The sequence below is a fragment of the Piliocolobus tephrosceles genome, chromosome 10, assembly GCF_002776525.5.
Source record: "Piliocolobus tephrosceles isolate RC106 chromosome 10, ASM277652v3, whole genome shotgun sequence".
Lineage (NCBI taxonomy): Eukaryota > Metazoa > Chordata > Mammalia > Primates > Cercopithecidae > Piliocolobus > Piliocolobus tephrosceles.
Genome location: NC_045443.1, coordinates 86,378,605 through 86,392,161, shown reverse-complemented (window position 1 = coordinate 86,392,161; position 13,557 = coordinate 86,378,605). Strand labels below are relative to the sequence as shown.

At 37.2% G+C, this 13,557-nt stretch overlaps 1 long non-coding RNA gene across 1 annotated transcript; it reads left to right on the top strand.

Annotated features, from left to right (window-relative positions):
* Nucleotides 1–3,534: 3,534 nt before the first annotated feature.
* LOC111538201 lies at nt 3,535–10,897 on the top strand. The gene is made up of 3 exons (XR_002730256.1): nt 3,535–3,677; nt 8,325–8,501; nt 9,842–10,897. It is a non-coding gene; the product is annotated as an uncharacterized LOC111538201 (long non-coding RNA).
* The last annotated feature ends 2,660 nt before the right edge of the window (nt 10,898–13,557 follow it).

Below are 13,557 nucleotides of genomic sequence, written 5' to 3'. Positions count from 1 at the left end.
CTGAACTGGAAGAATGTGACTATAGGTCAATTAGAAGTAGTTTTTCCTACCAAATGATGAGAGTTTGCTTGAATAAGAATGTGAGTATTTGGAAAGAGGCAGAAAGTTGAGATGGGAAAAGAGACTTATGACGTTCTAGATCTAATTGCATTGACTACTGAACTTCCAGCAACGTGAAGTTCCTGAATTTGTTTTTTAAGTGATTGTGAATTGAATTGACAAACAAATTGAGTTGAATTACACACACACACACACACAAATCTTGGCTAATGCAATTATTTCCTTCATTTTCCAGATGAGTAAATTGAAGCCCAGAAAGGCTAAGTAACTTGAACTATTTCATAAGTAAGTCAGACTCAAACTCATGTCCTAACACTCTAAAACCTTTGTTCTTTATATCATGCTTTCATTCCTCAGCATCTGCTAAAGAAGTCTGGTATTCAGGAAAAACATGACCTCATAAATAGATCAAATATGGCTGAGAATGATCTTACACAAAATACAAAGTTAGCCGAATTGCTTTTGATCCAAATTTATGGGGGTCTTTGCAAAATTACAAGGGTCTAAGGTGTCAAACATTAAAAAATAATAGGGTAAGTACTTAAAATGAGAATTTAAATTTTATGTTATCCAAAAACAAGCACATTTGATTCAGTAGTCCTTCAGAATTTTAAGTAAGTTTTGTTAAATTATAGGCGGCAGACACAAACCAATAATGCACAAATCTACCCATGTTCTACTTTGTAGGCTAGCAGAGATATCCTGTTGCAAGTTAACATTTTACAAATGGCAGGCCCTCATAACCTACCCTTAAATTGGCGGGCTAGTTTGAATGACGAAAACGTGTGTATGTGGAATTTTTCAATCAGACAAAGTGATGTAAAGAGAAAATGAAGTTCCCTTTACCATCTGAAGTTCACCTTTACCATAGTGACAAATTAAAACTTGTTTCTTCAGGGTCCCATTATACCTGGATGTGTTCTTTGGTTTTCCTTTTTTTCTCCTAATCTACGTCTGTTCTTCTTTGACAGAATACTTTCCTATGAGAAAGAATCTGAAGAGCATAATGTTTAACTCTTGTACATTTAAGGAAGTATTAAAGGAAATAAATACAGGAGAACAGTGAACTGCTAAACATGCCTGAATACATCCTGTCATTAATGTCTGGATTTTATTTTTTACTTTTAATACATATGTTAAAATTTTTAATGTAATAATTAATGTATAAAAATCACAATAACATTTATATAAGTTATATAAGGCACATCTGTGACTCCATCACTGATTTTAACTCAGTCAGCCCTTTTAGGAATGTGATTGTCCCCAAGCCCAGCCTGTGCCTCCACTTTAAGAGGTAACTAACTCCTCTCCTGAAATTTATGCTTGTCATTCTCTTACATTTTTAGAAGTAGTTTAGTTCTTTTTAATTAATGTTTCTCTAACAATAACATTGTATACTTTTGCTTGATTTTGAACATTCTATTTGTATCATGCTATATGTCATTTTCTGTGACTTATTTCATTCCACATTATGTTTCTAAAATGTATTTCTATGCTTGTGAGTAGCTTTAGTTCATTCATTTTTAGGTTGTGTAATATTCCACTGTATAATTCTATACTGTAATTCATTTAGTCACTCTCCTGTTGTTGGAAATTGGAAGGTTTTTTTCTTTTTTTTTCAATTTTTGCTGATACAAAGGATACTGTGATACATGTTCTATTCATTTCTCTTGGTATACATGTCCAACAATTGTTCTAGTTTCTAGGGTACCTAAGAGTGGAATTGCTTGGTCTTTGCATGTAAACTATTTAACTAGATATGAAGGTGTCAAACTGTTTCCCAAAGTGATTAAATTGATTTATGTTCCCATCAGACATGTATGAATATCCATTGATTCCAATCTTTACCAATGTTTGGCAATGTCAGACTTCTGTATTTTTGTACATTTAGTCTTTTACAGGTGTACTCTCTTCCTGATGTCTATTCTGTTCTGGTCAATAAATTTGACTCTGTGTCTATACCACACAGTATTAATTATTCTACCTTTGACTTTTTTTTTTTTTTTTTTTTTGACAGAGTCTTGCTCTGTGGCCCAGGCTAGAGTGCAGTGGTGTGATCTCGGCTCACTGCAACCTCCGCCCCCTGGGTTCAAGTGATTCTCATGCCTCAGCCTCCTGAGTAGATGGGACTACAGGCCCACGTCACCATTCTAGGCTAATTTTTTTTTTTTTTTTTTTCATTTTAGTAGAGATGGGGTTACACCATGTTGTCTACACTGGTCTTGAACTCCTGAGCTCAGGCAGTCCACCCACTCTGCCTCCCGAAGTGCTAGGATTACAGGCATGAGCCACTGCTCTTGGCTGACTTTTTATGTAAGTTATCTTAACAACAAATTATCAATGTTCTCAAAATACACTATTGGGATTTTGCTTTTCAAAAGAGGCCAATGCTACCTCAATCATAGCTTTCAAACCTCCTAGCTCAAGGTTCAATATCCTTTTCCTGGAGTCAGACAGTTGGCCCTGCCAGATTGCTGTGCACTATCTCAGAGTATGATAGGACAATATTGGAGGTCCCAGATGTCTGTTCCTTCTGCCTCCAAGAGGCATCCTGGTCAACACCGTGTTGGCAGGTCAAAACATGTGCTGCTTGGCCATTTGCCCTTTTATGCATGATCCTGTAAGTATCTGTAAGCCACCACTTATCTACTCTCCCAATTATGAGTACCCAGGTTACCTCCAGTTGCTGGACACTACAAACCACCCCATCATCTTTGTGCATATATGCTTACAAACCTGTGTGAGGATTTATTTGCGATATATGCCCAGGAATGAAATGGCTGGGTCATAGGTTATGTAGATATTTTATCTGCTTAAATAAGAACAGCAGCACCAATGTACACTTTCACATTACTCAACGTCTTTACCTATGTTTCTCTGCATGCACAGGTATAATGTCTGGGAATTACAGTTTTGGCCTTACTCACACAACCCTCCTGAAAATAATTTCTCAACTCCAGTCCCCATACACCATGAAAAGGGCCTTTCCTCATGACAACGCGGACTTGTGCTTCTTTGTAACACCAGGTCCCTGTCTATCTTTCTGCTTCCTCCCTATGTATGAAGCACCTCACCCACAAATTTGGGGAGACCTTGTCCAATTTAAAAATTCTACTACTCAATCATACTAAAATAGAAAGGTATGATTGACTTTGATGAGTATGAATATCTGGGATGGGAAGAAGAGATGAACTTTTTTTTTTTTTTAGATGGTAAAAACAACCAAATAGAACTTTAAGAAATGTGAGCAAGCACTAGAGTGGTGCCAAAATTGTTCTTGGCTCTGATCCCTCCATTTAACAGAACTGTAAAGCCCTTCCCAGTCTCTCTTCAGCTGGCAGGGCTACGGGATTCCATTGGCTGTAGCACCTCACCGCCTGCTGTAGGCTCCATGACTCATCTCCAGTCTGCCATCTTGTGGTCCTTCCTGTTGCTGCATTCATACTGGTTTACCCAGAGATTAACAGTGGATTTAGACTCCACATAGCTTGCATCACTGCTCACGTCTCCGTGTAACTCACAATAAAGAGACTTTGGCATCAAGTGTGAGCTTAGGGGTAAAAGAAGGGTGTATGTTAGGAGGTGGGAGCGGAATCAATTCTTCAAAGCTTAAGAATGTAAGTCATAAAGACGTTTCCTCGAGCCACTGTTGATTCATTGTTATTGATCCATTATTGCGTTTTCTGCAACACTAAGAAACCATTATTTCTACTAACTTTATAAAAAACATGCGAGTAAAGAACAGGTGAAAATCTAGATTGTTTTTTGATGAACTATGTATACCTTCCTGGAAAATCTGAAGACAGAGACTGTGTTTTACTATTTTCATTTTTGCCCCTACAGTTTCTAGCATAGGCTTGGCACCTTGTAAATATTCAATAAATGTTTGTTGAATGAGTGAATGAATTGATTCTCCTACCAGTCTGAGCTATCAGTTATGTCTCTGTGGCTAGATGGACACGGTGTCTTCCATCCCTGCCAAGAGTTCAACTGAATTCAAGTTTATAAATGGAAATGTGTGTGTATGAAGGAGTTAAAACAATTCATAAAATATAAAGTTTTAAAAACTACTTTTCCTAGACATTTAATTATTGTTAATAATTAGGTATTTATCTTTCTAGACCTCTTCAATATTTCTATGTATTTACATATGTAAATATACAAATGTATATACACATGTAGATTTATTAAAACATAAAAGGGTTTTCTTTGGGAAATGGTTCTTGAATTTGCTTATTTTTCTTACAGTTAATATGTGTAGGAGATGATTCCATGTCCATATGTAGAAGTCTGTAGCATTCTATTTAGCAGATGCATAGCATTTCATAGTATAAACGTCTCATAATGTTAAAATCATTTCCCCTTTAGTGGAAATCTTTGTTCTTACAATGTTTTCCTGTACAATTCTTGGCCATGAAACTTGGTGCACAAATGTGTCTTTCTATAGGTCAGAGTCCAAGAAGTGGGGTTGTTGGTCAAAGTATATATTGTGTTTAAAATTTTTCATAAATACTCCTAAATTTATTATGAATTGATACAAAGGCTTTGTCTCATGAGCTAAGATTAATAAGAAATACTGAAATCAGTGTTTTTGTTTTAATTTTTAGGGATGTGTTTGATATGATCCCAAGTAATGTGGCTGACTGAACTTCCTGCTTCCTAATCATTTGTATATCTTCTAGATACTTCTATATATGCTGGCTTAAAAAACTGGCACAGAGAAGCATCGCTGGGCTTGGTTTTTCTTTTTCTCTTTTCTCCTATGGGGAATTCTAAGCAGCAGGTAGGGCCCTGAAGCACTGTGTTTGAGCTCTGAGGGTGGTACTTCTATGGATTCAGTTGGTTCACAAAAGAAAATTTTTGCACTATCAATATTTGATATATGTTTGACTTCATATTATTACATGACATTTCTTTTTGTCATGAAAAAAATGATATTTATTATAGAAAATATTTAAAATGCATTAAAGTATTAAAAATATAGAAATAAACTATAGTCTCATAAACCAGAGATAACTAACCTTAACATTTTGGTTTATATCCTACCAGATGTATACTGTTTTTAAACAAAATTGGGATGACACTGTATTACCATTTTTAACCTGTTTTTTTCTCGCTACCTAAAAATGTATTACAAACTTTCTACTATATTAATATGACATCATTTCAATGATTGGTTTAGGGAAAGCATAGCCATGTGACACTTTGAGCTGACTCAGAATTTACAACTAGATCTCTGATGCTTCAAACTCATTTAAACACACATGATCTAAGGCAGAGAAATCCTACTTGGATGTTTGTATGTTCTCCGTCACTATTTAGAATAGCTATATCTTTCTGGGTAGTTATTACATACTAAATGTTTTGCAAAGCACGTGACATTATTTCTAATTGTCAAAACTACCTTCAGAAGTAGGTATTATTGTTAAAATTTTGCAGAAGAGGAAACTGAGATTCAAAGAGATTCAGCAAATTGCTCAAGGACGCACAGTGAGCAATGATAGGGTTTAAATTAGAATCCAGGTCAATCTGCTTGTAAAACTGTTGCTTTTTAAAATTCTAACTACTGTTTTGATCCACGTAATATTTTCAAGTGTGACTTCTGTTCTAAAAGTCGCTGTCTAATATTAACGTCATAATCGAGTTGAAAGTAATTTCTGAAAGGAATTAAGACGCGTTATTTTTTTTTTTAGCTACGTAAAAAAGTTAAAGCACAAGTGTTGATTTCTTTTCGTTGATGAAAACAACCCTTTGCTTGGGAATGGGCAGAGAACTTCCGTTAACAATTGGAACTAGAGCGCCATCTGTTGACTGTAGAGTTCTAGGCATTTAATATAAGAAAATTACAAATTTGATCATCACTATTTCTTTCCTCAATAAAGAAAATGCCCTCAGTTGCTGGGCGCGGTGGTTCACTCCTGTAATCTCAGCACCCTGAGAGGCTGAGGCGGATGGATCACTTGTGGTCAGGAGTTCGATACCAGGCTGGCCAACATGGCGATATTCCATCTCTACTAAAAATACAAAAATTAGCCGCGCGCTCTGCCGCACACCTGGAATCTCAGCTTCTAGGGACCCCGAGGCAGGAGAATCGCCTGAACCCAGGAGGCGGAGGTTGCAGTGAGCCGAGATCACTCCTGCATTCCAGTCTGGGCGACAGAGCAAGACTCCATCTCGAAAAGAAGAAAAGAAGAGAGCCCTCAGCAGCAATCTTGGATGAAATGTCATTAGTCTTGACTTTAAAGATCAATTTATAATTGATTTAAATTTCATTTAGATGAAATTTATAAAACATAAAATCAACCATTTTAAGGTGGACAATTCAGTGTAACATCACCTACTTCTATCTAGTTCCAAAACATTTCCATCACCCCGAAGTAAAGTCCATTACCCATCAAGCATTTTTTCTTGTTACCCCCTCCTCCACAGCCCTGACCACTGTCAATCTGCGTTCCGTTTCTATACATTTATCTATTCTGGATACAGTATTTCACATACATGGAATCATACAATACGTAATGTTTTGTGTTTCGCTTCTTTCGTTCAACATGTTTTGTAGATACAGCTACATCATAGCATGTTATCAGTACTTCATTTCTCCTTATGGTTGAATATTATTCTATTTTGTAGATACATACACAATAGAATAGATATCCACAGTCGGTTTATCTATTCATCTGTTGATGAAGATTAAGGCTGTTTCTACCTTTTGGCAATTGTGAATTGTGCCGCTGTGAGCATGAGTTACATGTACCTATTTGAGTACCTGTTTTCAATTCTTTGAGTAAATATCTAGGAATGGAATTGCATTAGCCTTGATTTTAAAATGAAAATGTGGATGAGAAATACATGACAATAGACTCAAAGATGTTTGATGCAAAGTAAAATAATTATTTCAACAGCAGGAAAAAAAATTAGTAATGAATCTAAGGATGAACATTTTCTTATGCTTATCCACCACAGTGATAAAGAAATATTGAAAGATCTGCCTGGTTTGAAAAACTCACTTAACCTCAGCAGCCCTCAAATAACTTATCTTTACAATGAGGACAATGCAACTTACCTCACAGATTTGTCCTGAGGATTAAATTAGAAAACACAGTGCTTTGCACAGTGCCAACACATGTCAATTTCCTTGTGCTTTCTTTCTGCCATGACTTTTGATTCCATTTAGCTGGAATTTCAGAATGGTGTGCACTTTCTGCAGCAAAAGCAGTCTCTGAGTAATGAGAGGGGAGTTGAATGGAGTGTTGATCCATGCAGTTGCTTAGCGTGATAGTGATGTTGTTTATCTTCCCCTCTGTGGCTGTTTGTGTCAATGTACATGAAATTTAGTTTTTCTCTTCTAGAGACAACTTACTATATTTCTGTTTTAAGAGGAGTTCATCACTCTGAAAATGATCTCAGAAGGGCTTGTGAGATGTTTGACAGAAACTGTATTTTAAAACATTTTGTCTTTTGTCTAGCAAACATGCTGATTCTTGTTTTTCAAAATGTAATGCTCATGCAAAAGAAATGCAAAAGTATATCCAAGGTGTTATTAACTTTCAGGTATTCCTCTGAAGCTTGCTGAATTGCAAAATCTGCGTGCCCAAGACAAACCATAGCTTTACAACCTTGCAAATATAGTCTGAATCTTAGTTTTGAGGAAATTTTAATTGTAAACGATTGAGGGAAATGCTTATCTGTGACTGGCTTGGCTTGGTTAGCACATTTATTTCCAAAATAAAATTAACTTCAGGGTTTCAAAAAATCTCTCTCTCTCTCTGCCTGTTTCTTTCTCTCTGTTTGTCTCTTTGTGTGTGTTTATGTTTTCAAGATGAAGGCCTTTATAGGAGGCAAAAGAGAAAAGCTAAACCAATCTTAGAGAGAAATAAAGAAATATCTATAGTAGGATGTACAGCATACAAAATCGATGCAATTTGATGCATTTTTTTTCCAGAAGGGCAGGACAAGAGACAAGTAACTGCCCCCAGGGACTCACTCAGCCTTGACATATGCTTGAACACATAGATTTCACGTTGAACACTAGCTGTTGTACATTTAGTTAATGCTAGATGCTATATTCTTTATCTTCTTCTGCCAGGACACCATCTTGTCTAGTGAATAATATTATTCCCAACTTATAGACGAGAAGACTTGGACTTAGAGAGATAACTAACACGTTCAAAGTTTGCAATTCTACGGTGGAAGAGCTGGGATTTTTATCTAGGTCATTGTAACTTAACTCCTATGTTCTCTCTCTCTCTCTCTTTTTGTCTTAGGGTGAAGAAGAGTGCTCACCAGATTCCCTTCTGGTCTGGAAAAAGAAGTTCCTTCTTTTGTGGATGTCATCTTTACCATCTCTCGGTAAAAAGTTTTTCAAGTGACTCCTAAGATGGAGAGAGCATTGAAAGTCATCTGGCCCATTTTCTTCATGCAACGCAAAGCTTCTTTGTAAGGTAGGGTGCCATTTACTTTTATAAGGCCAACTTCGGGGAGTTTACTACTTTATAAAGCAATCTATAGGATATTTACAGTCACAATTGTGAAGAATTATTTGATACAACTCTTTGAATGACCAGTTTTGCCTAGTAAAACCTTAACATTATTTTTTAGTTATCTTATTTATTAAATTGTTCCTTTGTTCGTTCACTCAAAAATATTAATTAAGCCAGGCTTGGTCTTTTTTAGCTTTGAAATTACAGTCCTAGATGGTTGTGAATTCATATTTTTTTCTACAAACCCTGTTGCTTCTAGTTCATATGGAATTTGCAGGTAACTAAAACTGTCTTTTTTCCCCAAGAACTGTTGCTTAGTCAGATCTGTTCTATTTAACCTGCAGTTAAACTTTTCCCTTAAACTGAAGCATTGAATTGTTCAGTTTCGACTCTTCTGCCAACTTTTTGAATGCTGATTAATACCTAAGAAGGTACTCTAGTTTTCTGGTGTCTGCAAGATTGGTACACATGTTGTCTGTCTCTTCATTTATGTGTTCATGAAACATACTAGATAGAAGAGGGTAAAGTTCAGAATGTTGAGGTTCTGTAGTACAGATCTCTCCAATGTTTGTACACCTAATATATTACTTAACATTTTGTGGAGTGGATTTGCTCAAATAAATGAATCCAACAGCCTATGTGCCTTAATTTTGCTTAAAACTATTCATGAGAAGTGGTTAAAAACCTTGCTAAGTTCCTATGAAAGAAGCTTGACCTCCTGGTGTAATTGTCTCAAGTCTGCCTTGCTTGGCCAAGGACCCAGCCTTTAGGCATAATCCCAGAAGATAGGGTCAGGTTCAGAGGCTTATAGGTACAATATCAGGAGAGATACAAGCAACTCTCATAAAAGTAGAAATGAAGTCCATCTTGTATTACTTTATTTTTGTTTAATCTTTACTGGCTGTAATTATCTACCATCTCATGTTTGGGATAGCCACAGCATATTTTAAGTACAATCTTCTAGAATTGTTCTTGGAATAAATTACTTTCCCTAGGGGAAGCTGTGCCATTATTTTTGTTCTCTATCTGTGCAGCTCCATGATCTTCAATTGTCACTTGGGTTAACACAGTCACTCATAAAATGTCAGGATCCTAGAGGCTAATTCCTGTACATCAGAAACTTGGGACATGTTTTGAAATACTCACTGCTTCCTATTATCCTAGTTAAATAATGAATTTAGAATTTACTCTTTTTCAGTTTCAGTAAGTATAATTTGCATTTATTTATGGGAGTCAAGCAATACTGTTTAGTCTCTATCACTTTTTTGCAAGTAAGAGGAACTCTTTGTTTTATTTTTTAGAAAAATACTCCCAGAAGTTTGTTTGCATTATGAAGATCAGGTCTTGAGAGATCTAGTCTGGCTCTCCACTGTACAAAACATTTCTCACAAACAGAATATGGACAATTGCTAAATGTCAAAGGTAAAGTTATTATGGGAACTCCTTCAAAAAGTTCAAGTGAGAGCTCATTCTATGAGGGACCATTTACACCTAATTTTTGTGTGTGTGCTATGTTACTTATTCTGAAGTGGTTGATCCAATTACTAAAAGGGAATATTGCATTACCCTTTATTTCCTATGGCATCCATTCTGACCCCTTTATCAGTTTAATTATTCCCTGATTCCATTCTTCATTCACTCATTTATTTGAGAAATATTTATTGACCAACAAGTATGCCAGGTCCTATTCTATGTGTAGGGACTATAAAGTTGAACAAGACAGAGGAGGTACTGGCCTCAGAATTTACATTCTAGTAGAAGATGAGAAACTAAAAATAAACACATGGAAACATGAATGAACCGGATATTACAGACTGTGATAGGTGTAGTTTGGGTAAAGCACAGGGTGCAGTAGTAAAGATAAACTGGGCTCAGAGTGGAGCTATTTTAGATGGAATGGAGATCTCTGAGGAAATGAAATTTGAGCTGAGACCTAAAAGGTCACCCAAGGACTCATGGGAAAACTCAGTTGTTTGTGTCAAAATTTAGCTTCATGAACTCCAGGCCCTTGTAAATGATGCTTACCAGGTGAGAAATGTCTCACTGGCAACAGAAGTTGGCAGACCCAGCTCCAGTTCCATCCCGGCCAACATGCCAATGTCATTAAAATAAGGCCATTCATCAAAGTGGAGACTATTACTAGAAACAAGCATTCTAAAGTGCCATTCGAGTGCTAGGCCCTCAACACTGGGTATAACACTGTTCCACGTGGCTTTTGAGAGCATGTACTGAGGCATGACCAAAAAAATTAAGTCCCATGTAAGTGATGCAACTGCTCCCCAATTACTGTGGAAGTATCTGCAGACTATTGTGCGTGTGTGTTTGTTTGCTTTAGTGAATAAATTCAGTCAACTAACCATCTAGCTATTGACTTTTTCTTTTTCTTCCAAAATAACTGTCTATTGGCTGAAGTTTACTGGTTTTTATTTCTATTTGCATACGTAATTTTCTAAACCCCGTTCTTATGGAACCTTCTCTAAGTTGCCCTCTATGGCCCTGTTCCATGTTCATATGATACACGCAAAGACACAAATACACGAAACTAAGTTTAGAACAGTCTGGTGCCTGCCTAAGACTTCAGTCTCATCTCCTGCTTCTACCCTCTTTAGTTTAAGAGAAACAGGTAACATTACTGAGTGCCAAGTACTGTGCTAGTAGCTTTGCATGCATTTTTTCATTTTATCTTCACAAGTTTCCTCTATCACCATGATCTGTATGTTTGACCATGGTGTTTCTTCCACCTGAAATTCCCTTGGTACCTCTGCCTGGGAAACTGTTACTCATTCTTCAAATCTCAACGGAATAATCTCCTCCTCTGGAAAACTCTCCCTATTTCCCTAGGAAGAAGTAATCCCTTCCTCAGTTCTGCTTTGATTATAACCTTATAAGCACCTGTCACTCTGCATGGTATTAATCCACTGTCATGTCCATTTCCTCCACTGGGATGTAAATTGCTTATGGGTAATAATTAGGCTCTGAATCATTTTATGATGTGGCCTAAGACAGTGTTTGGGACATACTATGGGCTCATCAGATTATGGCTGAGTAGAATTAAATTGAATCAAGTTGAAGTTATCATTTTGATGTTTATCAGTTAACATGTGTAGTGTGTTAAATGGTGGTCACTAAAAACATATGTCTGCTCCCTAACTCCTGAAACCTGTGAATATAACCTTACATGTTAAGAGGAAATATGACCTTAAATGGATCTGGAGACAAGGAGCTTATCCTGGATTATCTGAGAGGACTCTAGATGCAATTGCATGTATTCTGATAAGTGGAGAGAAACAGAAGAGGAGGATGCAATGCGACCATGTAGGCAGAAGTTTGAGTGGTGCAGTCACAAGCCAAGGAGCCCCTGGGGCCATCAGAAGTTGGAAGAAGCAAGGAATGGATTCCTCCCTAGTGTGTGGAAGGAGTGTGCGCTTGCCAACACTTTGGTTTGAGACTCCTGGCCTCCGGAACTGTGACAGAATAAATATCTGTTGTTTTGAGCCACCCAATTGTTGCTAATTTGTTAAAACAACCCTAGAAAATTAATACAGCATCCGCAATAAAATCTCCCAAAATATATGTTCCTGTGAAATGGAAGAGTTCTAGCGATCTGGTAGCATATAAGGAACCCAGAGAAGTTATACAAGTTTTTCCCTGAAAGTCTTTTCAGATTCTTTAGTGGGCTAAGGTGCATTGTGAATCCCAAAAACTTTAGCATTTTTCAGCATCTTTTATCACAGAATCCTTTCCCCACACATGGAATTATATACAAACCTATTTTTGTAGATGTTGATATTCTGTAGAACAGAGTTTTGGGGTCTATATGACTTAAGATCCTTCTACAATGGAACACAGTGAGGATGGTATTTAGAAGAGGTAAGAGGGCATCGATCTTGCAATACATACTCAGGAAATTACCACGGGTAGAATAAAACGCTTTTGCAAATATTTAGTGTTTGCTTGGCACTGCTTCTCTTGGGTTTAGCTTTGCAAAATTTTCCTCAGGTATCATTTTTATTGTTGCCGTGGAGCCAATTCACTTCTCAAGGCAAGTTGGTGATTGGCCTAAGGGAAACTATTGAGAAAAAATGGACAGCTCAAGATGTGATTTGAAACATTGATGTTCTTTCTTGGTGCACTCACCTCCTCTCTCTGCTATTATTTTTCTTCTTCACTCTCCTGGAATGTCCCTCTTTCCCAGTGTAAGTGAGAGTCTAATAGCTCATGATGCAGCTTGGTTTGTTGTGTATTGAAGTAACAGTAGCTGCATTTGTTTTGGCAAACCCGTCATCATTTATCTGAGGCAAAACAATGGCCTCTTTATTGTTTAATCCAGTTCCTGAGGCTGGATTAAATAAATGAGAAAACTGAAGCTCAGATAGGTAAGTGGCTTGGCCTTTGTCACCTAGCAAGGCACTGCTAGCCAGACACACAATCTCACTTAGTAATTTCTGCGTAGTGCCTCCTACTAGACAAGCCAAGGCCCAGGGCACTGCACTCTGCATGGGGTGGAAGTAGGGTGTAGCACTGGAATGGAGGTAGTGGTGGAATGCAGTACTTGAAGCCAAGGAGAGAACACTCAAGAATCCATAGCCCCAGGAGAAATAAAGTCAAAGGTAACCAAAATTCAAAGGCAGTAATCATCGAGAGGGACTCAGTAGTGAGAGAGAATTCATGGACACGTGGCAGGTCAGAAACCAGGGAAGTCAGGGCTGCCAGAAATTTGCAGGCAGCAGGCAAGATCCCTAGTCTTTATACAACACTGGTCTTTCTGTAAAAGGCTGGAAAAAAATGTCTTTTTCAAACATGCGGTATTCAAATGTGCCGTAGTTGTTCGGTTTTGAGAAACCAGAATGGTCTGGCTTTTGTACAGAAATAAGGAGAATATCATCTTTTGCTGCTCAATGATAAATGTATTGCCTTACCTGAGCCTGGAAGACACTGCCATGCATGTGCCCAATGTCTCACAATGCTTCCTTTGGGCAGTTTAGTTTGGTATGTGACCTCTGACCTCAAAGTATCT